Here is a 27,256-nt window from a genome sequence, read left to right on the forward strand (position 1 = left end):
ACCAGCCTTAGTTTTATTTATTTGGGCAAAAATTTTCTTAATTTCAGTTTTATTAATCTCTCCTTTGGTTTTCAGAATTTCTAATTTGGTATTGTGACAACAATGCTACTTGCCCTGCTGTGGCTGTCTAAGACCAACAGCACCAGGACACAGGAGGACAGCCAGCACAAATTCTTTGATCTGGTTTTCTAAGGAAAGTAACTTTAAGGGGCTTGCTATCTTACTTTAATTAAACATATATATGTATGTATGTGTATGTCATTAACTTAGTTCAGGGGAAAAAGTCAGCACCCTGAACTTCAGAGAAAACACATGCAGAAATTACAAGCAGAAATTATAAACGGAGCAAAATAACGTAAATCAACAGACAGGCTTCTATCTAATCATAGCATTACATACATAGTTACCAGAGAGAGAAACACCAACATCTGGGTTTTTCAAAGTTAGGGGACTCCTTCATAGCTACCCGGAGTATTGTCTGGTCAAATCACACAACACTCTTCTAGTGAGTGAGACCCCAAACAAAATGCTAAACTCAGAGTATATATAATCTTTTTCAGAGTCAGAGAGCTTTACACCTCTCCAGAGCATCACACCTTTCAAGGGTTTCACACCTCTCCAGGGCTTCACACCTCTTGTGACCTAACTAGCAAAAGGGTGTGGGCCTTCCTACAAAGAAAGGCAAAACTCAATCAAAGACTCTTGATTGCCTTGGTGCTGAGAAGCACTCCAAAACAAAAGACAACAACAAGTCCCATTTTGCTTGACATTACAGGTATTTAATTGGAAATTTTTAATTTATTCTTTTCTAATTTTTTTAGTTGCATACCCAATTCATTGATGTCCTCTTTTTCTATTTTATTCATGTAAGCATTGAGAGATATAAAACTTCCCCTAAGAATAACTTTCACTGCAAGCTATGTTTTAACATGTTGTCTCATTATTGTCATTTTCTTGAAGTTATTGACTGTTTCTATGATTTGTTGTTTGACCTTCTCTTTCTTTAGGATTAGATTATTTAGTTCCTGAGTAATTTTTAATCTATCTTTCCATGGCCCTTTATTACATGTAATTTTTATTGCATCATGATCTGAAAGAAACACATTTAATATTTCTGCCTTTCTGCATTGTATTGTGAGGTTTTTTTATGCCCTACATGTACTACATGGTCAACTTTTGGGTAGGTGCCATTTACCACTGAGAAAAGAGTATATTCCTTTCTATCCCCATTCAGTTTTCTCCAGAGGTCTGCATTATCCAACTTTTCTAAAATTCCATTTATCTCCTTAACTTCTTTCTTGTTTATATAGATTTATCTTGTTCTGAGAGGGGGAGGTTGAGTTTCTCCACTAGTATAGTTTTGTTGTCTGTTTCTTTCTGTAACTCCCTTAACTTCTCCTCTAAGTATTTGGATGCTATATCACGTAGTGCATATATGTTTAGTAATGATATTATTTCATTTACTATGGTAGCTTTTAGCAAGATGTAATTTCCTTCCTTATCTCTTTTAATTAGATCTATTTTTGCTTTTGCTTTGTCTGAGATGAGGATTGATATCCCTGCATTTTTTAAACTTCAGCTAACGCACAATATATTCTCCTCCAGCCTTTTACTCTGTGAGTATCCCTCTGCTTCAGATGTAAAAACACCATATTGTAGGATTATGCTTTTTAATCCACTCTGCTATCTGTTTCTATTTTGTGGGAGAGTTCATCCCATTCACGTTCACAGTTATGATTCCTCTCTATTTTTCTCCATCCTGTTTTCCTCATTTATGCTATTCTGTCTCTTTTCTCCCTTTCCCTCCTTACTAGAGTTGCTTTTGAGCACTGTCTCCCCCAATCTGCCCTAACCTTCTATCAACTCCCTCTCTTTTCTTTCCCTTTCCCCTTTATACTTCTTCACTCCCTTCTATCTACCACCTCCTTCTTCTTTCACCTTTCCCTTCCTATTTCCTATATGGTAAGTTAGATTTCTATACCTGAGTATGTTATTCCCTCTTTGAGCTGAATATTATGAGAGTAAGGTTGAATACTCATCTCCCTCCCTTCTTTCCCTCTACTATAATGGTTCTTTGTGCCTCTTCCTGTGATTTAATTTACCCCTTTCTACCTACTTTCCTCCACTTAATTAGATTTTTTATCTTCACATCTAAGTGAACTTATAACCACACTCTCTGTCTACGTATACACCTTTTAAATATCATAATAAAGATAAAGTTCTCAAGAATTACAACTATCACCTTCCCTTGTAGGGTGTAAATAGTTTGCCCTTATTGAATAACATGTTTGTTTTTTCTTTCTGGTTTACCTTTTTATGCATCTCTTCAGTCTTGTTTCTGAAGACCAAATTTCCTGTTGAGCTTTGATATTTTCATCAGGAAGCTTTGGAAGTTCCCCATTTCATTGAATATCCATCTCCTTCCTGAAAGATTATGCTCAGTTTCTCTGGTTAGTTGATCCCTGGTTGTAATCCAAGCTCCTTTGCCTCACAGAATATCATATTCACAACCCTCCAGTCTCTTAATGTAGAAGCTGCTAGGTCTGCACAATCCTCACTGTGATTCCATGATAATTAAATTGTTTCTTTCTAACTGCTTCCAGTATTTTCTCTTTGACCTGATAATTTTGGAATGTGGCTACAATATTCCTTGGAATTTTCAATTTAGAATCTCTTTCAGGCAGTGATTGGTGGATTCTTTTGATGACTATTTTCCCCTCTGCTTCTAGGGTCTCAGGGACGTTTTCTTGATAATTTCTTGGAAGATGCTGTCCATGCTTTTTTTTTTTTTTTTTCATCATGGCTTTCAGGTAGACCAATAATTTTAAAATTGTCTCTCCTGGATCTCTTTTCCAGGTCAGTTGTTTTTCCAATGAGGTATTTTACATTTAATTATATTTTTTAAATTCTTTGATTTTGATTGACTGATTCTTGATATCTCATAGAGTCGTTAGTTTTCACTTGCCTAATTCTAATTCTTATTTTCCCCCAAATTTGTTAGTTTATTTATTTTCAGTTTTCAACATTCACTTCCATAGGTTTTGAATTTTATCTCCTCCCTATCTCCTGCCTCCCCAAGATGATATGTAATCTGATATGGGCTCTACACATACATTTCTATTAAATACATTTTCACATTAGTCATATTACATAGAAGAATTTTAATGAATTGGAGAAACCATGAGAATGAAAACAAAACAAAAGAGAAAATAGTCTGCTTCACTCTTCATTCCAACTGCATAGTTTTTCTTGGGATGTGGATGGCATTTTCCCCATGAGTCCTTTGGAAATGTTTTAGGAACTTGCTTGCTGTGAAGGGCTGAGTCTATCAAAATCAGTCCTCACACACTGTGACTATTACTGCACATAATGTTCTGGTTCTGCTCACTTCACTAAGCATCAGTGAATAACTTATAATAAGACTTATAGCATATAAGTAAGACTTATATGAATAAGCCTTTCAAGGTTTTTGCTGAAGTCTGCCTGTTCATCATTTCTTATGGCACAATAGTATTCTATTACATTCAAATACCCCAGCTTGTTCAGCCATTCCCCAATTGATGGGCATCTCCTCTATTTCCAGTTCTTGGCTGCCATAAATATTTTTGTGCAAGTGGGTCCTTTTCCCATTTTTATGATGTTTTTGGGATACAGCTCTAGAAGCTCTATTGCTGCATCAAAGGGTATGCACATTTTTATAGCCCTTTGGTTGTAGTTTTAAACATCTCTCCAGAATGATTGGATTAGCTCACAGCTCCACCAGCAATGAATTAATGTCCAATTTTTCCACATCTTCTCCAACATTTATCATTTTCCTGTTTTGTTAGCCAGTCTGATAGGTGTGATGTGGTACCACAGAATTATTTTGATTTCATCTCTCTGATCAACAGTGATTTAGAGAATTTTTTCATATGACTACAGATAGTTTTAATTTCTTCCTCTGAAAACTGCCTGTTCATAAGCTTTGATGATTTCTCAATTGGGGAATGACTTGTATTATTGTAAATTTGACTCAGTTCTCTATGTATTTTAGAAATGAGGCCTTTATCAGAGACACTAGTTATAAAAATTCTCTCCCAGTTTTCTGCTTCTCTCCTAATCACAGTTGCACTGGCTTTGTGCAAAAACTTTACAATTTAATGTAATCAAAAATATCCATTTTGCATTTCATAATGTTCTCTGTCTCTTGTTTGGTGAAAAGTTCATCCATTCTCCACAAATATGATAGATAAACTGTTCTTTGTTCCCCTGATTTGTTTATAGCATCAGCCTTTATATCTAAATTGTGTACCCATTTGGACTTTATTCTGGTGTCAGAAATTGGTCTATACTAGTTTCTACCATATAATTTTCCAGTTTTCCCAGCAGTTTTTGTCAAACAGTGAGTTTTTTATCCCAGAACCTGGTGTCTTTGGGTTTATCAAACAGTAGATTGCTATAATCATTGACTACTGTGTTTTATGTAACCTAACCTATTCCATTGATCTACCCCTGTATTCCTTAGCCATTATCAAGTGGTTTTGATGATTGCTGCTTTATAATAAAATTTAAAATCTGGTATCACTGGGCCACCTTCCCTAGCATTTCTTTTCATTGATTCCCTTAATATTCTGGACCTTTTGTTCTTCCACATGAATTTTCATATTATTTTCTCTAGCTCTATGAAATATTTTTGGTAGTTTTATTGTTATGGTACTGAATAATTAAATTAATTTAGGTAGAGTTGTCATTGTTATGGTATTAGCTCAGCCTATCTATGAGCAACTGATGTTTTTTTTTCAATTATTTAGATCTGATTTTAGTTGTTTGAAAAGGGTTTTGCAACTATGTTCATATAGTTCTTGGGTTTGTTCTGGCAGGTAGACTCCCAAATATTTTATAATGTCTATAGTAACTTTAAATTGAATTTCCCTTTCTATATCTTGCTGTTAGGCTTTGTTAGTAATATACAGACATGCAGATGAATTTTGTGGGTTTGTTTTATATCCTGCAACTTTGCTAAAGTTGTTTATTATTTGATGTAGTTTTTTGCTTCATCCTCTAGGACTCTCTAAGTATATCATCATATCATGTACAAAGAATTATAGTTATCTTCTTTGCCTATTCTGATTCCCTCAATTTCTTTTTCTTCTCTTATTACTAAAGCTAGCATTTCTAGTACCATATTGAATAACAGTGATGATAATGGACATCCTTGTTTCACTCCAGATGTTGTTGGAAATGCATCTACCTTATCCCCATTATATATCATGCTTTCTGTCAGTTTTATGTAGATACTACTTATCATTTTAAGGAAGGCTCCTTTTATTCCTATGCTCTCCAGTGTTTCAGTAGGAATGGGTGTTGTATTTTGGTTTTTTTTTGTTTTTTTTTTTTCAGGGAGAGTTCATAGCTTTATTAGACACCACTTGTTCTCTTTCAGCAGCTACAAGGAGAGTGAGTCCCAAGCAAAGACCCTTTTGTAACTTAAAATACATAGTATCAATACATATTTGTACTGTTAAATCTATAAAGCACATTTCTTGGTTAATCACGATCAGCAGATCTATTAACAAGCTCCTTTTTGCATCCACTTTTCCACCTTCTGGCCTTTTATTTACCACTATTTTTAACTGGCCCACGACAATCTCATTTTATTTTGAAGGCACTCCAAGCATTAGATAAGTATTTTCGAGACTAAAATGATTAAAATTTAAAAGGGTCAGCATCAAATGGTCACTATAAGAATGTTACCTACCTCTTTTTCATAGCCTTTTTTGCTACTGGTGTTTTCCACTGAGCAATGAACCCGGGATACAGAGTCATGGAGTACATAGTCTACTGACTAATAATATGTGTATTATTATAATGACCCTATAGGTTAGTTTCATGAAGTCTGACAGATATTTTAGACATGAAAAAACCAGGCATTTTATTTTTAATAAGAACATATGATCAATGAAACATAAAGGTGTAACTTTAAGTGTACCTGGTGACTGAGTGGTGCATATTAAGACAAGATCTTTTGAAAAGTCTTAGAACTCGCAATAGAGAGCAGCTTCAGCTTGGAGATGCTCCCAAGCTCTTTTAAGCCAAAACCCCTAGATTTCTGGTGGTTGTATTAGGTCTAAGGGATCAGCTTACTCAGCAACAATTACACCCTAGTGAAGAAAAATAGTCTACACTCCCCTACACTCTCAAGACACTGATTTGTAGTAGCAAATCAGCTCATGATTCATAGTGGTAGGTACCAAGCTACAGTAATAGTGAGGAACTTTCACAGTGCTTTATACACAATGGGTGCTCACTACTTTTTCAATCTCAGTGGTTCTCATCTATAGAGATGTCTTGGCTGGACTGACTATATACTTATGCCAGCAGCTAGCACTGCCCAGTGAACTTCTTCCCTTCCACATTAGAGTAACAGCTCCTTGGAAGTTGGAATTAGTTATTTTTATGTCCAGTGATTAGCAAAGGGCTAGGCACATAGTAGGTACTTCAATATCAATTAGAGTGCTAGAGACATGCTGATAAATCTTATTCTCCTTATTATCCTTTATCCTTTATTATCCTTATTTTTAGACTCCAAAATGAGTTGGAAGACACCATTATCCTGATAATGTGTCATTCAACATATTCTCATAATATTCTATAATTTCCCATCTTATATTTATATTTTAATCAACTATTTCCTGATAAGATATATGTTGATACTGTAATTTCATCAGTAAACTGTCTACAAATTAGACAGCTTTGGACATTTTTTAAAGTTAGGTAACTGTATTCTTAATGTATGGAGTCTTACTTATTGTCAATCAATCCTTATTCAGTAACAGAGTTTATCCTGTTCCTGATTTAAGTACCATGTCTGCTTTTCAATGTTTGACTCTGACCCCTGTCATCTCACTACTCAATAAATTCCAGTGGCTCCTTAATACCTCCCCCATCAAATCATAATCCTATGTTTGGCACTGCAAGGAGCAACACACCCTTGATCCCCACCCATTTTCATTCTTCTTACACCTTACTCCTTGCTATACACACTCTTCAATCCAGTGACACTGGCCTTGTACCCCATGCCTGGAATGCTTTCCCTCTTATCTCTGCCTACTGGCTTCCATCAAGTTCCAACAAAAATCCATCTTCTCCAAGAAACTCTTCTCAATCTCTCTTCATGCCTCTTTTATCCTGTATATAGCTTGTTTGTACACATTTGTTTGTGGGTTCTGTGAGCCCCTTGAAAGCAGGTATAGTTTTTTGACTCTATGCCCAGACCTTGGCACAGTGCCTAGCACACTGTAGGCACTTAATAAATGTATACTAATTTTCTTTTGTTCTATATTTAAAGGTCTATCTCTTTCTTTTAAAAATATGGAATGCTTCATGAATTTGCGTGTCATCCTTGCGCAGGGGCCATGCCAATCTTCCCTGTATCGTTCCAATTTTAGTATATGTGCTGCCGAAGCAAGCATGGGTGTTGTATTTTGTAAAAAAGCTTTGTATGCATCTATTGAGTTTCTCTTAGTTTTGTCATTGATATGATCAATTATGCTGATAGTTTTCCTAATATTGATCCAGCTCTGCATTCCTTAGGGACATTTTATATCTCTGAATGCTTATATAAATAAAATAGAGAAAGAGGAGATCAATGAATTGGGCATGCAATGGAAAAAGCTAGAAAAAGAACAAATTGAAAATCCCCAATTAAATACCAAATTAGAAATACTGAAAACAAAAGGAGAGATTAATAAATTTGAAATTAAGAAAACTATTCAACAAATAAATAAAACTAAGAGCTGGTTTTATGAAAAAAAAGAAAAAAAATTGATAAAACTTTGGTCAATTTGATTTTAAAAAAAGAAAGAAGAAAACCAAATTACCGATATCAAAAATGAAAAGGGTGAATATGCCTCTAATGAAGAGGAAATTAAAATAATAATTAGGAATTATTTTGCCCAATTGTATGCCCAGAAATTTGAGAATCTTAGGCAAATGGATGAATATTTACAAAAATGTAATTGCTCAGATTAACAGAAGAGAAAGTAAAATACTTAAATAGCTCCATCTCAGAAAAAGAAATTGAATAAGCCATCAATGAACTCCCTAGGAAAAAATCTCCAGGGCCAGTTGGACTTACAAGGGAATTCTAGGAAACATTTAAAGAGCAATGAATTCCAATACAACAGAGTATTATTATGGTAATTAGGGTGGGATTTTTTTTAACTGTTTTCTCTTTTGGGATGCTGAGGTAATCAAGTATCTTTGATGAGTTTTGCTTTTCAAATGTAATGGCCAGCAAAGTAGACTTTTTACCTTTGTTTTGGAGTGCTTCTCAACACTCAGGAATCTTTGATTGTATTGGGAGTCTTTGATGACCTACTTATGTCAAGGGAAGACCTAGTTCACATGGGTTTGAGTTGCATGTTTGTGAATCCCTCTGACCCTGAGCAAGTGTTTAAATCACAAGAAGGCCTAAGTCATGTGGTTTTCAGTCGCATGGTTGTGGTACCCTCTGACCCTGAAGAAGTATATATAAACTCAGAGGTTAACGTTTGTCTTTGGGGCATGCTCATTGAAAGAGTGTTGGTGATTTGGCCAGACAAGACTCTGGTTAGCCCTTTGAGCCCCCTGGCTTTGAAAACCCAGATGTTGTTGCTTTTCTCTCTGGTATCTCTTTACGTACTGTTTGGACAAATATATAGAAGCCTGTCGGCTGATTTGTGTTCTTTTGATGTTTATATAATTTCTGCTTGTAATTTCTGTTTATGCTTTCTCTGAAGTTCAGGGTGCTGGCTTTCCCCCCTGAACTAAGTGTATGTAAAATATATGTATATTTAAAGTGAGATTGTTAACCCCCTTAAAGTTGCTTTCCTTAGAAAAGCACATCAAAGGACCTATGCTAGCTACCCTTCTGTGTGCTCTTGTTATTGGTCTTGTTGTTCTTTCCCCCTCACAACAGCTGCTAGCAACATTGTTGTTACAACTATTTGGGGAAATTGGCGAAGAAGGAGTCTTGCCAAATTCTTTTTATGATACAGATATAGTACTGATACCCAAAACAGGAAAAGCAAAAACAGAGAAAGAAAATTATAGACCAATTCTAAGTTGTAACAAATGTTTTATTCAGTTAGATTTTGTACCACGTTTTCCATTTGGCACATTTTGTTTTTTATAAGTTCTTGTCTTCGGTGAGTTTTTGTGCTTCTCTTTCCATTTGGCCAATTCTGCTTTTTAAGTTCTTTTTTTCAATGTACTTTTTTTATTTGTCCAATTGTATTTTTTAAGGACTTGTTTTCTACAGTCAATTTTTGTCCTTCCTTTTCCAAGCTATTGCCTTTCTTGCATACCTCTCAATTTTTCTTCTACCTCTCTTATTTGACTTTTAAAATCCTTCTTGAGCTCTTCCAAGAAGGATTTTTTGGGTTTGAAATCAGTTCATATTCTTCTTTGAGGTTTTGGATATGTTTATATTGATAGTGTTGTCCTCTCCTTAATTTGTGTTTTGACCTTCTCTGTCCCCATAGTAAGAATCAGTTGTCATAGTCTGTTTCTGCTTTTTGCTCATGGTGCTTGCCTATTTCTTGGCTTTTAAGATTGAACTCTCCTGCTATAGCATAAGGGCAGTAATCCAAACTTCTTGTACTGGGGGCCAGCGACCTGGTCCCTGGCTTTGTGTGCTGGGGCCTCACATGCTGGCAGCTGGAGGCTGTAGTGGTTTGGCAGTTTACCTGGTGCTGAGCTGGGGTCAATAACACTGAAGCTCTTGGAGTGGGGGTGGGGATGAGGGGTCTGGCCCCTGGAGGATACCTGCTCCCCCAGGCTGCTTTGAAGCACTGGAATGCTTGGCTGCTTGAAGATGCCTGTCTACTCTGAGTTGTGCCTCCTGGAGCTGTGCTTCCTGGAGCTGTACTGAAGCATGGGGAGGTTTGGCTGCTGGAGGATACCTGTCCACTGGTACACTTGGTAGTTTTCCAAGCTGGAGTCTACTGGATCCCCTGCCTGTGCCAAAGCACTCGGGGCGGGGGGAAGGGGTCATGATGTCAATACTTGCCTGCTGCACCAATCTGGGGATCAGGATTAGCCCCTGATTTGCTAAGGTGGGGCTTGCCTCTGCCTTGCTGGGACACCTCCAGTCCTGTACTATTCCCCTTCCACCAGAGTGAGGGGGACATTTCCTGTTAATCCCCCAGGTTTCCTGGGCTACAAGACTGCTGCCCCCTGTCTTTCCGCTGGCTCAGCTGTTCCAAAGTTTTTTCTTTCTGGGATGACATTTTCAGCATTTTTAGAGGTCAGTAAGGGAGGGGGGGAGCAACTTACTTCTTACTCTACTGTCTTGGCTCCCAGAAGTCTCCTAGTTATAATTTTTTTAACTTAAATTTATTTATTTAACATATTTGGTTTTCAGCATTGATTTTCACAATAGTTTGAATTACAAATTTTCTCCCCATTTCTACCCTCCCCCCACTCCAAGATGGCTTATATTGTGGTTGCCCTGTTCCCCAGTCAGCCCTCCCCTCTATCATCCCCCTCCGCTCTCATCCCCTTTTCCCTTCCTTTCTTGTACGGCAAGATAAATTTCTACGCCCCATTGCCTGTGTATCTTATTTTTTAGTTGCATGCAAAAACTTTTTTTGTTTTTGAACATCTGATTTTAAAACTTTGAGTTCCAAATTCTCTCCCCTCTTCCCTTCCCACCCACCCTCCCTAAGAGGTCAAGCAATTCAACCTAGGCCACACATGTATCATTATGTATAACCCTTCCACAATACTCATGTTGTGAAAGACTAACTACATTTTGCTCTTCCCAACCCATCCCCCTTTATTGAATTTTCTCCCTTGACCCTGTCCCCTTTCCAAAGTGTTTTTTGGATTACCTCCACCCCCATCTACCCTCCCCTCCATCATCCCCCCCTTTTATTTTTTTTTATCTTCCTCCCTCTTCTTTCCTGTGGGGTAAGATACCCAACTGAGTATGTATGGTATTCCCCCTCAGGCCAAATCTGATGAGAGCAAGGTTCACTCATTCCCCCCTCACCCCTCCTCCCACAGAACTGCTTCCTCTTGCCACCTTTATGCAAGATAATCCACCCCACTCTATCTCTCCCTATCTCCCTCTCTCAGTATGATGCTCTCTCATCCCTTAATTTCATTTTATTTCTTTTAGATATCTTCCCTTCATCTTCAACTCACCCTGTGTCTGCTCTCTCTCTTTTACATATATATATATATATATATATATATATATACACACATATATAAACACACATATATATATACACATACACACACATACATACATATACACATAGATATATACATACATACACATTCACTTGTATATATACATAAACATATACATACATATATATGCATATTACCTTCAACTACCCCAATACTAAGGTCTCATGAATCATACACATCATCTTTCCATGTAGGAATGTAAACATAACAGTTCAACTTTAGTAAATCCCTTGCAATTTCTGTCTCTTGATTACCTTTTCATGCTTCTCTTGATTCTTGTGTTTGAAAGTCAAATTTTCTATTTAGTTCTGGTCTTTTCACTGAGAAAGCTTGAAAGTCCTCTATTTTATTTAAAATCCATATTTTGCCTTGGAACATGATACTCAGTTTTGCTGGGTAGGTGATTCTAGGTTTTAATCCTAGCTCCACTGACCTCTGGAATATCGCATTCCAAGCCCTTCGATCTCTTAATGTAGAAGCTACCAGATCTTGGGTTATTCTGATTGGGTTTCCACAATACTCAAATTGTTTCTTTCTGGCTGCTTGCAGTATTTTCTCCTTGATCTGGGAGCTCTGGAATTTGGCAACAATATTCCTAGAAGATTTCTTTTTGGGATCTATTTGAGGAGGTGATCGATGGATTCTTTCAATTTCTATTTTGCCCTGTGGCTCTAGAATATCAGGGCAGTTCTCCTTGATAATTTCTTGAAAGATGGTATCTAGGCTCTTTTTTTGATCATGGCTTTCAGGTAGTCCAATAATTTTTAAATTATCTCTCCTGGATCTATTTTCCAGGTCAGTGGTTTTTCCAAGGAGATATTTCACATTGTCTTCCATTTTTTCATTCCTTTGGTTCTGTTTTATAATATCCTGATTTCTCATCAAGTCACTAGCTTCCACTTGCTCCAATCTAATTTTTAAAGTAGTATTTTCTGCAGTGGTCTTTTGGACCTCCTTTTCCATTTGGCTAATTCTGCCTTTCAAGGCATTCTTCTCCTCATTGGCTTTTTGGAGCTCTTTTGCCATTTGAGTTAGTCTGTTTTTTAAGGTGTTGTTTTCTTCAGTGTATTTTTCAGTATTTTTTTGGGTCTCCTTTAGCAAGTCATTGACTTGTTTTTCATGGTTTTCTCGCATCCTTCTCATTTCTCTTCCCAATTTTTCCTCTACTTCTCTAACTTGCTTTTCCAACTCCTTTTTGAGTTCTTCTATGGCCTGGGGCCAGTTCATGTTTTTCTTGGAGGCTTTGGTTGTAGGCTCTATGACTTTGTTGTCTTCTTTAGGCTCTATGTTTTGGTCTTCTTTGTCACCAAAGAAAGAATCCAAAGTCTGAGACTGAATCTGGGCATGTTTTCGCTGCCTGGCCATATTCTCAACCAACTAATTTGACCCTTGAGTTTTTCAGTGGGGTATGACTGCTTGTAGACTAACGAGTTCTATGTTCCACTTTTGGCGGGGAGGTGCCAGCTCTGTCAGACCCGCACTCCTCCTTCCCCAAGAACCCCCAGTCCAGACTGGGCTTAGATCTTCAGCAGGCTGTTGCACTCCTGCTCTGATACGCCACTTAATTCTTCCCACCAGGTGGGCCTGGAGCCGGAAGTAACAACAGCTGTAGCTGCCTCACCTCCGCTTCCCCCGGGGCTGGAAGCAGAACCGCGAACTCCTTCCACTCCCGCAGCTTTTCCCACTAACCTTCTCCGCAGTCCTTGGTGTTTGTGGGTCCAGGGGTCTGGCACCTGCCGCAGCTCACATATTCAGGGCGCTAGGGCCTCCTCCGCCTGGCCTCTGGTCTGGATGGTCCACGCCGCTCAGGCTGCGCTCCACTCCACTCTGTTCCCAGCTCCCAGCTCCCACCTCCGAGCTCCGTGTGGGATAGACCTCACCCAGAGACCATCCAGGCTGTCCTGGGCTGGAGCCCTGCTTCCCTCTGCTGTTCTGTGGGTTCTGCCGTTCTAGAATTGGTTCAGAGGCATTTTTTATAGGATTTTGGAGGAACTCGGGGACAGAGCTCACTCTAGTCCCTGCTTACCAGCCACCATCTTGGCTCCGCCCCCAAAGACAAACCTCCTAGTTATAATTTTTAAGGAATCATTTTCTTCAGTTAGCTTTTGTATCTCCTTTTACATTTGGCTAATTCTCTTTTTCAAAGAGTTGTTCTCTTTAGTCAATTTTTACACTCCTTTTTCCAAGTTGTTGATACTTTTATTCATAATTCTCCTGTATAACTTTCATTTCTTTTCCCAATTTTTCTTCTGTCTCTCTTATTTGATTTTTAAAATCCTTTTTGAGTTCTTCCAAGAGGACTGTTTTTGACTTTAGACCAATTTATATTCCCCTTTGAGGCTTCACATGTAGGCATTTTGACATTGCTGTCCTCTTTTGAGTTTGTATTTTCATCTTCCCTGTGGTCGTAGTTTTCTATAGAGAGGGTTCTTTTTTGTTTTTTTCCTTCTTTTTTGAAATTGAATTCTGCTCCTAGGGCATAGGGAGCACTGTCTCAGCTTCTTGTGCTGGGGTCCGGGGATCTGGTCACTGCCTCTCCATTCTGGGGCCTCAGGTGCTAGTGGCTTGCCTACTGCACTGGTGTATCCCAGCCTAGTCATGTCTCTTGTTCCCAAGTGGTTCTGGGGCTAACAATTTGCCTTCTGTGTTAGGGCTAGAGGCCTCGCAATTGGCTTGGTGTGCCACTAGCCTTCTGAGCTAGGACTATGGTCACCTTGATTGCTGATCTATGTTGTGGCTAAGAGCCTCCCACTGGCTTGCCTGCACCTTTTACACTTCTACCCTCCCCTTATCCAAATGAGATAGGCCTTTCCTGAAGTCCTTCCAAGTTCTCTTTAGCTGAGAAATTGTTACACCTTATCTTTGTGTAGGTTCTGCCACTCCAGCATCCTTTTATTGACTTAACATTGTTCCCAAAGGTAACTGGGGGGAGCTCAAGCAACTTACTGGCTTCTCTCTGCCCTCTTGCCTCTACCTTCCGAGAAGAATTCTTTAATTATTTTCTTAAAATACATTTTTGTGGGCAGACTAACTCACTATACTCAATGACCTACACATTATGTTTTGTTTGTACTTTATTCTCCTCTTTAAAACAATTGGTATTCTAGCATACCTTTTTAATGAATCATCTTAAAGGAAATAAGAAGGTAATGTCAGCAAGACATGTACTGTGCCAAATGTTCATGCTCTGTGGCAATGGAACTAGTAAAATTTCACTTTTGTTTAACTCTCAATTACTGAAAGAGATAAAGACAAAAAAGATAGGTCATGCATTCTTGAAGTTGAAGTCTTTAATAATTTATATTTAATTAGAGACAAAATAAGATTTTAAAAGCTATTTTATTCAAGCATGTTTTTTCTTCCTAAATAACACACATAGCCTTACAAATTTCTGTATGACTTTTGGATGTAAGATTTGAATATATATATTAATGTCATTACTAGGTCTTGTGGTGGTGAGATGGACCAGACCAGGGATGAAGGATGTCTTGAAGGTAATATGTTACTGTAGTCCAGTAAAAGTAGAAATTTGTTATGCAAAGGACATCAGTGACAATGATTTGTTGACTCTATTTTATCTGTAGTTCCAAATAAAGACCTCATTTATTTCCAGAACATAGAGTGAGTTCAGCTTATATGTAGGGGTTATTATGAGTGACTGTGAGAAATGAAAGTGTATTAATTGGAGGGAAGCATATTGTTCAGGAAATGTATATGTGTGTATGTGCGTGTGCGTGTATGTGTGTGTATTAGAATATTAGAAATATATTAGAAAGTGTGTTAGATGATAATCAGTAGATACCAGGGATTGAATTTTGCCTCTATCACTTACTAATCATGTGAATGTGTAAACATGTCAAAATTACCTAACCTTTCTGACTCTCAGTTTCTTCACCTTAAAAAATAGGGATATCTGTTAATATCTGTGCATACTCAGTGGTTTATAAATATCTGTCACCAAATATATTTGTATGTGTGTGTGTATAGTTGTCAGCTGTCATCCCACTTAAAAATACTCCTTACCCCCCAAAAAGGGAAGAAAGACATCTTTATCTAAGTGCAGAGTGATCATTTCCTAGGAATTTCACACTTTATCTATGAGCACTTTTCCTTTCTTTCCTCCAAACCATCATGTTTATGAGGATTAATTCTAGGTATAGTTGAAGCCTCTGTGGTCTGTTTACTAACACTCTCTACATTAGCCGTAACTAATAGACACATTATATGCTTAGGATGATAACCATATAGTTCTTCCCTTAGGCACTGGTAGTTTGTTTTATGGTTCTCTTCTGTGTTCTCCTTGGATCCAGCAGTGGGTAGGAAGTTACAGAATTCACTAAGAATGACTCTGGATGGAGTAATTTCTAGTGTTTGGTTCTAGAGAACAAATGAAAATTCCTTTCACTGAGATGATGATGATAATCGAATACAGGGAAGATATTATGTCTGGAACAGTGACCTTTACCAGGTATATCCCAGTTGTATCACAACTTAATATATTTTAGCCACAATGGTTTGATTTGCTTTTCTTTGGACCACTATAGTTGATATTACTCATTGTTTTTGTTCAATCTGCATATCTGAGGGAGGTCCTTCTTCCATCTACTGGATCTTAGATCTTTTATCTTCTGTAGTTTTGTTTCTCAGAACTTCTCCAATTCCTCTTGCTTCTATAGAAATGTTTCCTTGGCACTGTACTCATTATCTAGGTAAGATGATTTTTTGTTGTTCAAAATTCTATTCTCTATTTATACACACTATTGTGATAGAGCAAGATATAGGGCATCTTATCTATGTCACCTTTACATTTATATTGGTTTAAATTGGCACTTTATGTTGCACATACAATGCATGGAATTTGTCTCCCATTGTTTCATTCCTAAGCAATGTTATACTAGAGTCTTCTATGCTAGCCTTGGGAAAGTGGTCAATATCTTTCATTCGCCCAGAGTAGTTTCTCTTATCAGAGGTTCATTATCTTTTCCATCAAGTGTTAGACTCATAGGAGAGGGTTCTAGATTTACCCTACTTGATTCTGGGCCCCAAATCACCAGTTCTAAGATATTAAGGGGAAGGTTTTCCTCAACAAATCAGTAAGATTTATTAAACCTGGTGCCAGGCATTAGGCTAACAATGTTTAGACAAAGATAAAAGTGTGACTGTTTCTGCCCTCAGAAATAATAATGAAAAGATGAAAGGATGGTTTCTGCAACACAAGGTTGAGGAGACTAAAGCGAAAAGAATTTCAGTCCAAAAGTAATGCTGTTTTCAAGGAATTTTCTTTTCAGAGATTTCACTTTTCTACTAGATTTCTATGTTTCACAAGCTCTTATACATTCTATCAGGGGAAATTACATGTACACATCGAATAGAAATAAATATATGAGTGTGTGTGTGTGTGTGTGTGTGTGTGTGTGAGTGTGATTTAGGGATTTGTACTTAGGAGATCCAGGTCAAAATTTATATTTAAAGTAGGGAATGCTGGGAGCAGCAAAAGTATCTTCTAGTGACCAGATTTTTATTAGTTGAAAGTGCCCTTTCTTGTAGAATGATCCATTTGCAGACTTAGCATGTGTTTCATACCAGGGAATAGGGGATAGTAGGAAAGACCAGAATAAGGATAGACCATATCATAAACTAGACAGTCAAGAAGAGCGTATAAGAGAGCAAATATCCAAGCATGTTTACAGAAGGAAGGCTAGATAGTTGGTTAGAGAATCCAAATAATTTGCCAGCAGGGGACATCTCAGTGTCTTAGCAGGTAGATGAATGCACTGTGCAAAGGGAGTCTAATGGCAACCAACTACCAGCAACCCTGGCAAGAGATAGGGCTGAGATTAAGGCTCATCAGTCTGGTCCTAAGAGTATTGGCTAAAGCAAGGCAGAGCCTCAGTCCTGAAGTTAAGCCTTAAGGTAAAGTTTAAGTGGTTCCAGGTCCCAAAAGTCAGAAGTTAAGCTACTCATTATTGAGGAAATAACATATATAACAACAAGATCTTTATCTTTCAGTAGAGTATATTATGAATTGCACATCATTCTGCCAGAGCACATTCATAGTTTTTCAAGGAAATCACATGAATCTGTTTAATTAAAGCATAACTTGTATTTTTGTTCAGAGTATTTTTTTATCCCCTTTATTTTAGATTTCTGAATAATCTTTAAGAACATAGTTTCATTTATGTAATGCAGTTAACATTTCCCAATAGACTTTTTCAAAGCACAGTCAAAGATACTGTGTAATGGGAAATTGCTTATTTGTATTGATTTACATATGTTTGTTAATACCTTTGTGTACTATGCAGCTTATCCTTATTTCAAAGCAATATTTTCAATACTCACATTTGGTAATATAGAGGAACTATTGAAAATTTTAAAGGGGCTTAAAGAAAGAAATTGGAAAAATGAAAATGGCTTAGTAATATAATTTTTCCTGTTTCCCCACAGTTACTCTGCTCTGTGACTATCTATTTTTTTCTTTATTCTTCTGTCTTCTCCCTGGTGTCTGTAATTAGAAGTAAGAAATATAACTCTACAAACAAAAATGGATGTAACTCAGATGGAAATCAGACCATTTCTGAAGAAGATAAAGTAAGAGAAAGGTGCTTCCTTTCAGTGGCAGAGGAAATCTGGCTCAGTTTGGGGGCAGGGCAGATTGACGGATCAAAGTCAGGGTTAGCCATACTAAGGTTAGACTTGAGAAAACCTGATCTACCAGCACAGTGCTCTTCAACTTGTTTCAAGTGATTGTGATGACTTATTTGACTATTTACATTTTTATGATTTGTAGCTTACATTTAAGATTCGATCCTTAATATATTCATTCTAAAGCAGTGTGAACAAGAGAAAGAGAATTATATTTGCTTTCTGTTTTTATTAGCTTACAGTTGCTTTCTGACTGTGTTACTATATTACTGTCCAAAACTGTCTCTCTGTATCAGTATTTCTTTGTATGGAACGATTAAAAAACCTTATGTTTTTTATCTATCTCATTGGCAGGTTTTGAGGAAAATCCACACACATCAAATTATACATACATACATACAAATACACACACACATATATGTATATATTTCTTGCATATATGTAAAATTATACACATACATATAAATATGTGAATGCTTTTATATTTGTGCATGCATGCGTATAGACATATATACATATTTCAACTTTTCAGCCCATCACCTCTCCCCAGGATTATTGTGATAGTCTACTAATTGATCTTCCTGTCTCACCTCTCTCAACACTCTAATCCATCATCCACTCAGCTGTTAAGGTGATTTTTCTCAAGTGTATGTCTGACCATATCACTTCCCCTGCTCAGTAAACCCCCAGTGGTTTCCTATCACCTTTTGGATCAATTATGAACTCCTCTGTCATTTTAAATCTTTCCGTAATGTGGCCCCTTTCTTCATTTCCAGCCAATCTTTTTCCCTTCCATACTCTTGACAATCCAACTATACTAGTCTACTTTCTGTTCCTCAAAAATGATAATCTCCTATAACTGCATTTTTGCACATATCCATGCCTTGCATGCTTTGCCTCTCTCAGCTTGGCCTTTTAGTTTTCCTGGCTTATTCAAGACTCAGCTTAAATAACAATTTCATTGGTAAGCCTTTCCTCCTTACCTCTCTTCCTCTAGATACTAATGTTTTCCCCTTTCAGATTGCCTTCTTTGATTCTGTATATATCTTGTATGTATCTAGTTATTTGTATGTTTTAATCTCTATTAGAGTGTTTGGTATTTTGGAATAGAAATGTCTTTTTTTCCTTTTCTTATATTCCCAATGCTTTGCATGGTGCCTGGGTCATAGTAAGCAATTAATAAATGCTTGTTGATTCATTGGAGTTATTGAAAACCTATGATAGAAACTTAGCAGAGAGGATTCTTGGAAGATGGCAGAGTAGGTCAGAAAATTCCAAGCTGTCAAAATTTTCCCCCACAAAAGAGATAAAATAGCACCTATGGGGAACAAAATGCAGTTAAAATAAATAAGAATATGGGCACAACCTAGGCCTTCCTGGGACAATTCAAGAAGATCAGAAAAATCCCAGGAAAGGTTTGTTCCCTGTGAAGAGTAAACCCCTCCATGCTATGGTCAGCTTTATCTACAAGCTACAAGCCCTGGGATTAGTTGATTTAAGAGGCTGCCTCAACCCAAGGCACAGGAACTTTTATATCTGAGGGATTATGAGGGCAGTTGGGCGTCTGAGCCTGGGAAGATCTAAGGAACCTCTGCTGACAAGTAACAGCAGACCCAGCTGTGCTAAGAGCAGCAGGGGTGAGAAGGAACTAGAACATGCCAAGTGAGTGTAGGAGCAGTGGGACAGAAAGCCCCTGGATGTGGGCACTTACAGGAGGTTGGAGTTTTACCTTTCATTCCAGGCTAGAGGAGAGAACTGAAGATCTGGGGCAAGAGGCACTATACCCCAGGGCTAGAGGTGATTACAAAAATTAAGCTATTACCAATAAAAATACACAGGCAAAGGAGAAAAAATCCAGCCATAGAAAACTGTCATGGGAATAGAGAAGATCAGGGTTCATCCTCAGAGGAAGATACTGAAGAAAAGAAACCCCCAAAGAGTAACATCAAGTGGTCATCTAGCCAAAATGAATTCATAGAATGTCTTTAAAAACACTTTAAGGGGTGGAGCCAAGATGGTGACTTGAAAGCAGGGACTAATGTGAGCTACTTGCTGAGTCCTTCAAAAACCTATAAAACATGGCTCTGAACCAATTCTAGAACTGCAGAACCCACAAAACAGCAGAGGGAAGCAGGGCTCCAGCTCAGGACAGCCTGGATGGTCTCTGGGTGAGGTCTATCCCACATGGAGCTGGGATCAGAGCAGAGTGGAGCAGAGCAGAGCCCAGTGTGAGCAGCGTGGACCAACCAGACCAGGAGCCAGGCAGTGTGTGCCCTAGCACCCTGAATCAGTGAGCCACAGCAATTACCAGACTTCTCAACCCACAAACATCAAAGACAACAGAGAAGGTTAGTGGGAAAAGCTGTGGGAGTGGAAGGAGTTCACAGTTCAGCCACTGCCCCCACGGGCAGCGGAGGTGGGGCAGCTACAGAAGTACAGCTGCAGTTCCTTCCAGCCCCAGGAATTAAGTGGTGGATCAGAGCAGGAGTGAAAAGCCTGCTGAAGATCTAAGTCCAGGCTGGGTTGGGAGTTCTTGGGGAAGGATGAGTGCTGGTGTGGCACAGCTGGCTTATCCCCCCAAGTGTGGAACATAGCTCTCTTAACTCCACAAGCAGTCATACCCCACTGAAAAACACAAGGGTCAAGTTAGTTGGCTGGGAATATGGCCAGACAGCAAAAATGCACCCAGATTCAGCCTCAGACTTTGGATTCTTTCTTTGGTGACAAAGAAGACCAAAACATACAGACAGAAGAAGTTAACAAAGTCAAAGAGCCTACAACAAAAGCCTCCAAGAAAAACATGAACTGGTCCCAGGCCATGGAAGAGCTCAAAAAGGATTTGGAGAAGCAGGTTAGAAAAGTAGAGGAAAAATTGGGAAGGGAAATGGGAATGATGCAAGAAAATCATGAAAAACAAGTCAATGACTTGCTAAAGGAGACCCAAAAAAATACTGAAAAATATACTGAAGAAAACAACACCTTAAACAATAGACTAACTCAAATGGTAAAAGAGCTCCAAAAAGCCAATGTGGAGAAGAATGCTTTGAAAGGCAGAATTAGCCAAATGGAAAAGGAGTTCCAAAAGACCACTGAAGAAAATACTACCTTAAAAATTAGATTGGAGCAAGTGGAAGCTAGTGACTTGATGAGAAATCAAGATATTATAAAACAGAACCAAAGGAATGAAAAAATTGAAGACAATGTGAAATATCCCATTGGAAAAACCACTGACCTAGAAAATAGATCCAGGAGAGATAATTCAAAAATTATTGGACTACCTGAAAGCCATGATCAAAAAAAGAGCCTAGATATCATCTTTCCAGAAATTAGCAAGGAGAACTGCCCTGATATTCTAGAGCCGCAGGGCAAAATAGAAATTGAAAGAATCCATCGATCACCTCCTCAAATAGATCCCAAAAAGAAATCTCCTAGGAATATTGTCGCCAAATTCCAGAGCTTTCAGATCAAGGAGAAAATATTACAAGCAGTAAGAAAGAAACAAATTGAGTATTGTGGAAACATAATCAGAATAATCCAAGATCTAGCAGCTTCTACATTAAGAGATCGAAGGGCTTGGAATATGATATTCCAGAGGTCAATGGAGCTAGGATTAAAACCAAGAATCACCTACTCAGCAAAACTGAGTATCATGCTCCAAGGCAAAATATGGATTTTCAATAAAATGGAGGACTTTCAAGCTTTCTCAGTGAAAAGACCAGAGATGAGTAGAAAATTTGACTTTCAAATACAAGAATCAAGAGAAACATGAAAAGGTAATCAAGGAAAAGAACAAGAAAAAGAAATTGCAAGGCACTTACTAAAGTTGAACTGTTTTGTTTACATTCCTACATGGAAAGATGATGTGTATGATTCATGAGACCTCAGTATTAGGGTAGCTGAAGGGAATATATATATATATATATATATATGTACATATATGTATATATGTGTGTGTGTTTATGTGTTTATGTGTATATATATATATAAGTGAATGTATATGTATGTATATATGTATGTGTATATATCTATATCTATATATATACATTCAGAGAGAGAGAGGGAGAGAGAGAGAGAGGACACAGGGTGAGGTGAAGATGAAGGCAAGATATCTAAAAGAAATAAAATCAAATTAAGGGATGAGAGAGGAATACATTGAGAGAGGGAGATAGGGAGAGATAGAATGGGATGGATTATCTCACATAAAGGTGGCAAGAGGAAGCAGGTCTGTGGGAGGAGGGGAGAGGGCAGGTGAGGGGGGAATGAGTGATTCTTGCTTTCATCAGATTTGGCCTGAGGAGGGAATACCATACATACTCAATTGGGTATCTTACCCCACAGGAAAGAAGAGGGAAGAAGATAAAAATAAAGGGGGGATGATGGAGGGGAGGGCAGATGGGGGTAGAGGTAATCAAAACAAACACTTTGGAAAGGGAACAGGGTCAAGGGAGAAAATTCAATAAAGGGAGATGGGTTGGGAAGGAGCAAAATATAATTAGTCTTTCCCAACGTGAGTATTGTGGAAGGGTTATACATAATGATACACATGTGGCCTATGTTGAATTGCTTGACTTCTTAGGGAGGGTGGGTGGGAAGGGAAGAGGGGAGGGAATTTGTAACTCTAAGTTTTAAAAACAGATGTTCAAAAATAAAGTTTTTGCATGCAACTAGAAAATAAGATACACAGGCAATGGGGCGTAGAAATTTATCTTGCCCTACAAGAAAGGAAGGAAAAAGGGGATGGGAGGGGAGTGGGGTGACAGAAGGAAGGGGTGACTGGGGTAAAGGGCAACTAGAATATACGCCATCTTGGAGTGGGGGGAAGGGTAGAAATGGGGAGAAAATTTGTAATTCAAACTCTTGTCAAAATCAATGCTGAAAACAAAATATGTTAAATAAATAAATTAAAAAAAACACTTTAAAAATTAAACGACAGACATGGAGGAAAAACTAAAAATAAAACAAAAATCAGAATGATCCAAGAAAAATAAGAAGATTATGAAAGGAAAGTCAACCAGTCAACCAATTAGGAAAGGAGATCCAGACTCTTAAGAAGAAAATGATACCTTGAAAATTAGAATTGGGCAAGATGAAGCCAATGAAAATACAAGAGATGAAATAATTGAACAAAATATGAATAATGAAAAAATAGAAGAGAAAGAAAAACTTCTTATAAGAAAAAAGATTTGTAGAATAGGTCAAGAAGATAAAACATAAAAGTAATGGACTAACTGAAAGTTATGATAAAAAAAAGAATCTTGATGAAATAATACAAGAAATAATTGAAGAAAATTGTCCTAAAGCATTAGAAAAAGGGGGAAGGTATAAATATAATAAATCCATTGATCACCACTTAAAATCTTATTAGGAAAACTCATAGGAATATCATAGTCAAATTCTGAAACAAGAGTAAAACAACTTCAATATGATGGTGCCACAATTAGAATCACACAAGATCTAACAATGAAGACATTAATGGACTGCAGTTCTTGGAACATTATATATTGAAGATCGAAAGAACTGGGCCTCCAGTTGAAAATATCATACCCAGGAAAGTTAAGCATAATCCTTAATGAAAAAGAAATGGACATTCGATCAACTGTCAGACTTTCAAGACTTTGTCTAAAAAAAAGAAAAAACTTGAACTTAAAATAAGATTTGAGATACAAGAGCCAAAAGAAATGTAAGGTACATACCAAAGACTGATTATAAGGGATTCAATAAAGGCAGAACATTTACTTTTTATATATGCAAAATGTAAAACATATGTCTAAGATTCTTATTAATAATTGGGTACTTCATAAAAAAGATTGGGGAAAACCTCAGTATGATATGGATTAAGAACAGCTAAAAGGAGTAATTATTTTTTTACAAGTGAGGTGCAAGAGGAGGAATTGATAGAGAGAAATTAGATGGAGGAGGAGGACTGGTAGCTCTGGTAACCTACTTTCATCGAGAATGGCTTTAAGAGGGAACAATACATATAGAAGAATATAAAAGTCTAAATTCAGAAGAAATAAAACTATAGGGGCATAGGGAGGGGGAGAGGACAAGGGAGAGATCTTTAGAGGGGAGGGTGAGGGAGTAAGTAAAAGGGAGATATAGGTGGGTGTTTAGATTTATGGGAATAGGAAGATAAAGGAGGGATCCTTGGAGGCAAGTAGGCAAGTAATAAGAGGGCAAGGTAGCCAGTAGAAGTAAAGTAGAGGAGGCAGGTGGGATAGGAAACAAGAGATATGCACAAAGATCAGAAGTAGAATTTGTTTGGAAAAGTACATGTCTATATATGTATGTATATGTGTATGTATATATCTATAGCTATAGAGAAACATATCCAAACTTAATTGTATCCTTCTGGGGGAGTGGGGAGGGAAAAAAAACAACAAAGTAAAAATGTGCATAGCAGAGAACAAAAGAACATAGAGAAAGCAAAGAAAAGATGGACAGTTCTCAACACAAAGTGTATTATTTATCATACAGGCTTTCTTGAACTGAAAATTTATTGTTACATATTTTGAATACTCTCTTATGCTCTGCTATGCACATGCCATGCCTTTTTTTTCTTTCTTACTTTGTATTTTAGTTCTAATATTAAGTTTATTGTATGTTCTTTCTTTTCTCTTGTGTTCTGGCATTTGAATCTAAAATAAAATTTTAAATAAAAGAAATTTAGAAGTGGAATGGACTTTAGAAGCCACCTAGTTCAACTCCCATCTGAATATGAATCCACTGCAACTTTCCTAGTAAATCATCACTGAGCCTCTACTTGAAGACTTCCAGTGGTGGGACATATTAAGGAGGCTTACAATATATGACCTGCTACCTTTGCAGCTGCTACTGGAGAGCAATGCTGTAGATGTAGGTACCTAGTAAGCATTTATTGAGTGTATATAAGTTTTATCCTTTGTCTTTTGATAACATAATCTAGTTATGTAGCTAAGTATTTTAATTCTGTCTCTGCTATTGACTTGTCCAGGAACATTTGGCATGTTATTACTTCTGAAATATGGTCACATATTCTATTGCTTGTTGATTTTTTTCTCCTTGGTCTTCTTAATTGTCAATGATTGGTTGTTGATCACAACCACTATGTCGTTAATCAAAATTAAATTTTAAGACTACATTGTCTAGCAAAAAAGAGTTCAAGATTAAGAGTTACTAGCCTAAACTTTACTATCAGTTTTTTTTAAACTTTGATAAATAATTTAATGTTTTCTATATCATTTTCCTCATCAGAACAAGATGATTTCTAACACTCTTTCCAATTCTAATGTTTTATGAGTCTATTCTTCATTATCAAGATGAAACTTTTTTCCCTGCCTTAATTTTTTATTTGTAAAATATTTTCTATGTGATAAAAAAAAAATATGAAGCTAAATGACTTCAACAATTAGCCTCTAATCTGGACAGGGCTTTTCTTATGAAAATGTGTTTGTCATTATTATTTTCCTATATATTCCCATGGTATCTAAATATTTTGTTAGCATCTCCATTCCTATTTCACTTTCATATAAGTATCATAATAATAGTGGAATCAAAATTTTATGACACTTTATGACTGTCATGTTAGGTCAAGTAAAGACCTTTCTTTTCTTCTTATCATCCTCTTTAAACCAGTGGAGAAACTGTCCAAGAATTTTATTGGCTGTGTTATTTTGTGATCCAAAACCCTCTTTTGGTATCTTTTAATTTGAAATTGGAGTCATTTAGCCAATATGTTGCAGGTAATTGTTGGAGTGACTATATAAAGGGCTGGGAGATTAATAGATTTTTCTTAATCCCTTCTCCTCTAGGATTTAAATAATCAATACCATGACTCCTCCCCACCCCCTTATCATTGGATGAGTAGTCATTATACAGCCTAATGAAATCAGGAGAAATGGAAATGATGATTCACTTCTTTTTCTGTGTTTGTTTCATCTTACATTGGTTATGGCATCAGTGTGGCTGGTATTCTAGCACAAATCCAGAGAGCATGCATGGCAGTGTACATTGGATATGATGAGCACATTTACTAGGTTAGCTACAACTTTCTTTATTATATGTGGTTACTATGAAGTTTTTGGCTTTTCGACACTTTTCTGTTTAAATATTTCCACTTATTTTAAGCATAGTGCATTGGGTTTTGTTTCTATTTTCTTAATCATATCCTCACTAGGCTCCCCTCCCCTGCCACCCCAGCTTTTACATTGTCCTTATGATTAAGATGTATTTCAAGATAGTTTTGGTTTTTGTGCATTTATTTAGAAGTAAGCTTTTCACTTAATCCTCAGAGTTACATTTGAACTTATCTTTATGCTTATATAAGATTTTACTTTGATGACTGTTTTCTTCTTTTTCTTATGTTCTTTTTTGTGCATATTTTCTGGCTACTTTTTATTGCTCTGCCTGGGTAAATGTGTTGTGAATAATAAATATTCTAATTACCAAATTATTAAATCACAATCTGGTTTTATCATCACCTGTATGAAGAACAAAGAGGAAAAAGATACAAGAAGTATAATGAACTTTATAACAATTGATGATTTGTTCTGGAGCTTAAAGGTTTATTAATGCATACATAAATTTGCATTTGATGTAGGAAGTCTGAGTTTAAAAAAAAACACAAATGCTTGTTTTCAGTATAAGAGGGCAAGTCAGACCTGTCATGGTTATGCATAATTCCATTAAAAATGTTCTCCCATATATAAATATTCACATAATGTTCCTTCATTATGTCCTTTCTTGTTGCCAGAAAGGAGCATAGATGCCATATTTTCTTTAAAAAAAATAAACCCAAATAGAGGTACTGAGTACAAGTAGGCATTGATACTACTTCTGTGTGGGAGGGGAAGTCAGTTAACCTAACAATCCAATTAATGGCAAAACAACACACCCCCCCACAGCAAATTAAGTGAAATCATAGTTATAGTAGAAGCTCTGAGAACCTGAAATCACTCAAGAAAAAAAAGAAAATACCTTAAAATGGCCTTTAAAGCTTCAGTGTGTTTTTCAGTGAAGGTTAGATGACATTCACTGTATAATTAAATTGATGAATTTTAATTTAGTACATTGAACTTCAAGTTAAATTATTCTTGGAACAATCTATCCACTCATAGTTCACTGGAGTTTATGTTAATATCTCAGTCATCTAGTCATTTGAAACAACCAAACAAAAGACTTTCACATCTTTCCCCACAAAACCTGTATCCTCATCACAATTTATTCTGAAAATTAGCTCCTCTTTGCTTTTTATTTTTACACTTTGATAGAGGTTTAATGTCATCATATTGCCAAGTTCCTGTTAGATAAATTTGTCAGGAAAAAGGAAACTTTTACCCCTGACATTGTTTCCTTCCTTGGATTTTTATCTTTGGATGATTTGATGTTGCTTATGGAATTAAAGCTGTGTAAGAGC

The 27,256-nt window shown here is 37.0% G+C and overlaps 1 protein-coding gene and 1 non-coding gene across 2 annotated transcripts in view; one reads left to right on the top strand and one right to left on the bottom strand.

The window, feature by feature from the left end:
• The window catches only part of GALNT13 (polypeptide N-acetylgalactosaminyltransferase 13), a 705,305-nt gene that overhangs the window by 121,721 nt on the left and 556,328 nt on the right, over nt 1–27,256 (top strand). The gene's annotated exons all lie outside the window — the stretch shown is intronic.
• LOC118840631 lies at nt 7,345–7,451 on the bottom strand. Its single transcript, XR_005009800.1, has one exon. It is a non-coding gene; the product is annotated as a U6 spliceosomal RNA (small nuclear RNA).

This window comes from Trichosurus vulpecula, chromosome 2 (genome assembly GCF_011100635.1).
Source record: "Trichosurus vulpecula isolate mTriVul1 chromosome 2, mTriVul1.pri, whole genome shotgun sequence".
Lineage (NCBI taxonomy): Eukaryota > Metazoa > Chordata > Mammalia > Diprotodontia > Phalangeridae > Trichosurus > Trichosurus vulpecula.